The sequence below is a fragment of the Schistocerca gregaria genome, chromosome 1, assembly GCF_023897955.1.
Source record: "Schistocerca gregaria isolate iqSchGreg1 chromosome 1, iqSchGreg1.2, whole genome shotgun sequence".
Lineage (NCBI taxonomy): Eukaryota > Metazoa > Arthropoda > Insecta > Orthoptera > Acrididae > Schistocerca > Schistocerca gregaria.
Genome location: NC_064920.1, coordinates 253529851 through 253535828, shown reverse-complemented (window position 1 = coordinate 253535828; position 5978 = coordinate 253529851).

The window sequence follows — 5978 nt, the reverse complement described above, 5'->3', positions numbered from 1 at the left end:
CTACACGTCCACGCCTGCTTGTGGTTGCGGAAGGTTTCAGTAAACTGTACACACTTCTAGATTCAACTTGCCCTTTTGTACGTCTTTAACAAGTAGTAGTTGTGGTGAAATTGATCATTTGCATACTTAACACAATACAGCTGTAAACAGTCCGGGATAAACGTGGTTTACTTTGTGTGTGTGTGTGTGTGGTGTGTCACACAGGAAACAGGATGAGCTAAATGATAGGTATGAGATAATTCTTCACGGATTTATTTTCCGTCAACACCTCCCTAAGATGTAGCACCTGTACTTAATAAGTACCAACATTTACCTGGTTGTCATCCATAGCGATTTTATACACCTCCAAGCATCACGGAAAATAGCCAAACCTTGTACATCAGAAAAATCTGCTACAGTTTACCTTTCCTGCCTCACGTTACGTCGGATCCAGCTGACTTATTTTTGTGATAAACTGAAATGTATCCATGCTGAATTCTAAATAGGTATAGAATGTTGCTTCATGTAGGCTAAAGCGCCTTAAATTTTACTGCTTTTAACTGGAATTTAACTACAGGCACACAACACTGATGGAATACTTCCGTAAAGAAGTAATTGCAGTGCTATATATTGTACTGTATTTGCTGTACCATACCAGCAAACCGACCTTATTCATAATAAGCCGTCATTTCAGTGTTCCGTTGAATGAGTTGTTTTTTTAGAATTGTGTGTATTTCTTGAAATAGAAATGGTGTTCGTGGAAAATACAACTGAATACAGTCCGGTATAAACGTATTTTACTGATGTGTGTCGCACATGTAACAGAATCAGTTAAAAAGGAACGTACGTGATAAGAACTCAGCTATGGTATGGAGCACCTCACAGGTACACTAATTCCACGTGATTGACTGAGATTTATAATTCGCTGTTTAATTCTGTTGAAAGATTCACGTGTGGCAGAGAAGATATTGAAAAGAAACGGCTTAAATGTCTACATGTTACTATATTTCACTCCTGTGGATGCTACAGTTATGTACTTCATTCCTTGTATCAGATTTTAAAAACAGTTTCCTATCTGCGTATATTTTGCACCCTCGTTTCTACATCTGTAAAGAGAAAAAGTGATTTTTTCTGTCTGATATTTCTTTCATAACTAATTGTGATAAACTCTTTTAACAAGCGTTGTACTACTGTGCCATTAACCAAGACTGGTTTTTAATAGTCATCTAGCGAATCATTCCATGTTACGGTTAGTGTCTCATCAATTTCTGTATGACAATGATTCATCATAACATGTGGAAGCATCAAAATTGTAGTTAAGCATTTTGTTGTAAAAATGAATTTAAGCATATGAACATATCAAATATTTTGGAAGCAATGGTATAATGTATCAGGCCGCAACACTTACTGTGGTTTTAATTTGTCAGTTCTATACAAATGTCTTTATACCGGTACTTACACGCTTTTTGACTTCATCAATCTGAAGCTTAAATTACTGTGGATCTTTTTTTCGTTTCCAAATGCCTAAGCGTGAAGAGTTTATGCAATTTAGAGTATTTGCAAGCGATACTGTTAGTCTAACGACATTCTTTGCTAATATTACGAGATAAATAATACAAGCTTTCCTATTTGAGAGTTTTTTTCAATTCGCTTTATACACGAGTGTAGTTAATTCATTGACTTTTGTATTCTGACAAAATTTGCTGTTGGCGTTCACATCCATTTTCCGTACGTTACATCTTAGTATTTAATTATGAACGTGTTGCTGCTGTGTGTCCTTACATCTGTCGTTTCCTTCTTTGTTGCTTTTGTGTTCTTGATTCTAATTAAACGATATTGGCACATGATTTTCGTTTGATAGAGCTAAATTGTGATCTCTTATTGCAGTGTGACTGGGTGCTGTGATTATCCGAATTTCGTTGTTAATCACTGACTGCTCTAAGTAGAGCCGGCCGGAGTGGCCGTGTGGTTCTGGGCGCTACAGTCTGGAACCGAGGACCGCTACGGTCGCAGGTTCGAATCTTGCCTCGCGGCATGGATGTGTGTGATGTCCTAATGTTAGTTAGGTTTAATTAGTTCTAAGTTCTAGGCGACTGATGACCTCAGAACTTAAGTCGCATAGTGCTCAGAGCCATTTGTACCTTTTTTTCTCTAAGTAGCCCTTAATTGGGTAGTATGCAATACTTACGAAAAATGCGTTAGCTACCTTTTTAAACAGATGTGTTTTAGCACTCTTTTCATTTCTTTGGTCAGTTTATTACACAATTTTTTTCCGCAATTGAAACTGCTCTTTTGAGTTTTTTGTTGTTTTTTTTCCTAGCTAAATGTACTTCCAAATTCGCTCCTTTTCCACGGTTATGTATAGAACTATTCCTGAAATACTTTCAGTAATGTTTTCCAAATATACGCCATAGACTGGTAGATTGATTACTTGCTGTAGTAAGGGTACCTAGTTTCTTAGATAGTTTTCTCTACTGATTCAAGCTACTACTATCTCGGCGCTCCTCTGCAGTTTAAAAACTGGGTTCGTGTTTTGTGCCTTGGATCCCCAGAAAACAATCGAATAACTTAGTATTGAGTGTGCGTAGAATCAGCACGTCGTTGCTAGACGTCGGTTCTTACAAACTGATAATGAAACCCTAACAGCATAAGAATCTGATGACATTCCTTTTCACCATTTTTTTGTGTTCACTCTATGTTAACTAACACTCAGCATTCAATCCAAAAGCTAGTTAATAGACTTATCATCTCTATTTAATGCCACAGAGCTGATTTCACTCTTTCGCTGCAGTACATACTGTCTGTTTCATGGAAGTCACAGCAGTAAACAACTGGACTTCTTGCCATCGTTGGTCAGTATGCGCCCTTTAGTTTTTTTCGGCGAGACATACAGTGCTTGAAACCTTATTTCCGCTAGGCAGGCCTAGTTGAAAGAGAATCACGTGCAAATTATTGCGCGCTGAAATTGATAAGAGGTGTTCCTCTTCTGCCTCGCCTCAGGTTTAATCGCCAGAGAAGATAATTTCAGCCAGCGTTTCCTACCGATAATTACCTAAGGTTAATAGGTTCGTGCGGCCTGCGACCTACGCCCCGTCTGATCGTAAAATCGGCGCTAAAACATTTAACATCAATACATCTGACTGCGCCTCGAATATTAATTCCTACTGCAGGCTAATAAGCATCTTAATTTAATAGCCTCTTCGCTAAGCATTAAATACCCCCCGGCGTAATTAAGCGTGATAGTTTGAGCAAGAAGCTGTTGTGGTCCGCAGGTTCGTAAGAAGATGCAGGGCAGTGTGGATTACACACGTGTTAAAGTTCTTATTGTCGTCGTAGGAACCCTTTGCACTCTTCCGAGAAGCCATGACCAGAAACATATGTTCTCTCTCTCTCTCTCTCTCTCTCTCTCTCTCTCTCTCTTTCTCCATACTGCATTTGTTCCTCGTCGATTCTGCAAAGAACCTCCTCATTCCTTACCTTATCACTCCACCTCATTTTTAACAGTCTTCTGCAGCGTCACATCCTTTGTTCTGGTTTCCCCCAGTCCACGATTCGTTACTATATAATGTTGCGCTCAAAACGTACACTCTGAAAAATTTCTTCCTAAAATTAAGGTTTATATTTGATACCAGTGACTTCTCTTGGTTAGGGATGCCCTTTTTGCATGTGCTAGTCTGCTTTTTATGTCCTCCTTGCTTCGCCTATCATTAATTATTTTGTTTCCAAGGTAGCAGAATTCCTTAACTTCATCTCCTTCGTGATCACTAATTCTGGCGTTAAGCTTCTCACTGTTCTCATTTCTGCTACTTCTCATTCATTTTACCTTTTTCCGGTTTATTTTCAATCCGTATTCTGTACTCACTGGACTGTTCATTCCATTCAGCAGGTGCTGTATTTCTTTCTTACTTTTACTCAGGATAGCAATTTTAATCCTGCTCTTGAAACTTTGTTTTATTTCCTTTATTGCTTCTAAAAGTAGGGGCGAAAGACTGAATCCCTGTTTTACAGCCTTTTTAATCCAGGTACTTCGTTTTTGGTCTTCCAGGCTAACTGTTCTCTCTTGGACATATACATAGTTATATTACCTGTCTTTCCCTATATCTTATTCCTATTTTTGTCGAAATTTCGAACATCTTACACCATTTTACATCGTTGAACCCCTTTTCTTGGTCGACATATCCAATGTACGCGACTTCATTCTTTTTTTCCGATCTTGCTTCCATTGACAAGCGCAACGTTATGAACACTGCCTGTTTGGTGACTTTACCTTTCCTAAAGTCAAACTAATTGTCCTGCCAGCTTGTATGCATGAACTGTTAAGCTTATTGTTCGATACTTGTCGCACTCAACAGTACTTAAAATTAGAAAGAAGGTCAGCGCTGGCCGTAATATTGATGGTTTATTGACAGCAATCACATAGTGATCATCTTCAGTGCTATGGTATACAAATTAAACTCATAGGCAGTAATATCAAGTTATTATCAGTAACGAAAGTTATGAAACGATCACGATTGTGAGTTTAATTTGAACACCACAGCACTGAAGATGACCACAACGTGATTGAAAATCGATTTTGCTTATTGTTCGATACTTGTCGCACTCAACAGTACTTAAAATTAGAAAGAAGGTCAGCGCTGGCCGTAATATTGATGGTTTATTGACAGCAATCACATAGTGATCATCTTCAGTGCTATGGTATACAAATTAAACTCATAGGCAGTAATATCAAGTTATTATCAGTAACGAAAGTTATGAAACGATCACGATTGTGAGTTTAATTTGAACACCACAGCACTGAAGATGACCACAACGTGATTGAAAATCGATTTTGCTGTTAATAAACCATCAATATTACGGCCAACGTTGACCTTTCTAATTTCACGTATACGGTCTTTGTGCACACAGCACTGTATGGAGTCGCCAATCAATCAACTGTACTTGCTATTTTCCGAATTTTGTGGATGACATTTTTCCGAAAGTCTGATGGTACTTCGCCAATCTCTCACATTCTAGGCAGCAACTTAAATAGTACGATACGATGTGTACGATATTGCATTGCCTGTGTTATTCTGATTACTATGCAAAGTTCCTTTGGACATGCACGCGTGTCACAGGCACTGCAGTATCGTATTTATCTGTTGATACCGAGCAAGAGACTTTCAATTAAAAGGTCAGGTACGGGAATACACAACTGGATGTACGAGTATAGGATGTAGACGTATAGTTGACGGCATATAGATGCTTGGGGTCTGGCTGTGAGTTGTACACGGATAGCGAAATGGTAAGGCGACCGTTTGCGAAAAGCGGAAAATCCGGGTTCGAGTCCCGGCCTGGCACAAATTTCCATTGTCCTCGTTCCATTCTACAGCTGATAATAGTCTTTATCCGTAATTGCGAACTCATTTGAAGTGAACGTGAATATTTGTTTGGTAGCCGCTTCCTCCATTAATTTTAGAAGTTCCGTTTGAATGTTATCTACCGATTTTACCGCATTTGATTCCACGTCTCGCAGAACTCTTTTAAATTCTGACTCTAATACTGCTCTATATCTACACCTTCATAAATATCCTTAAGACCACAGTGAAGTGCGTGGTAGACAGTAGTTAAGCATGGTAGCGCATGTTAAAATTTATTCACGTTCCATTCGCGCATGCATCGTAGGAAAATCTGAAAGGTATAGTGCCTTTTATACGCTACGAAACTGCACCTTGCTATGCGTATGTCACTTGTTCATTTACAGTCAGTCAGTCACGAGCCTTCGGTGTGTGAGAGCGACGCATGTTTTTTTTTAAAAAAAAAACCTTTCCACGAGATCAGAACTTTGACCGGATGCGACCAATGAAAGCACAAGGCACACAGCGTTCGTTTTAGTTCCATCTTGCGTTGAAATACAGACGCTCTTTCGTCTCATCCATAGATATGACCAGCACGAAGTAGCAACCAATATTCTTACATTCTGTTGTGTTTAATATGGACGCATGCGCTCATCAACATTCGGT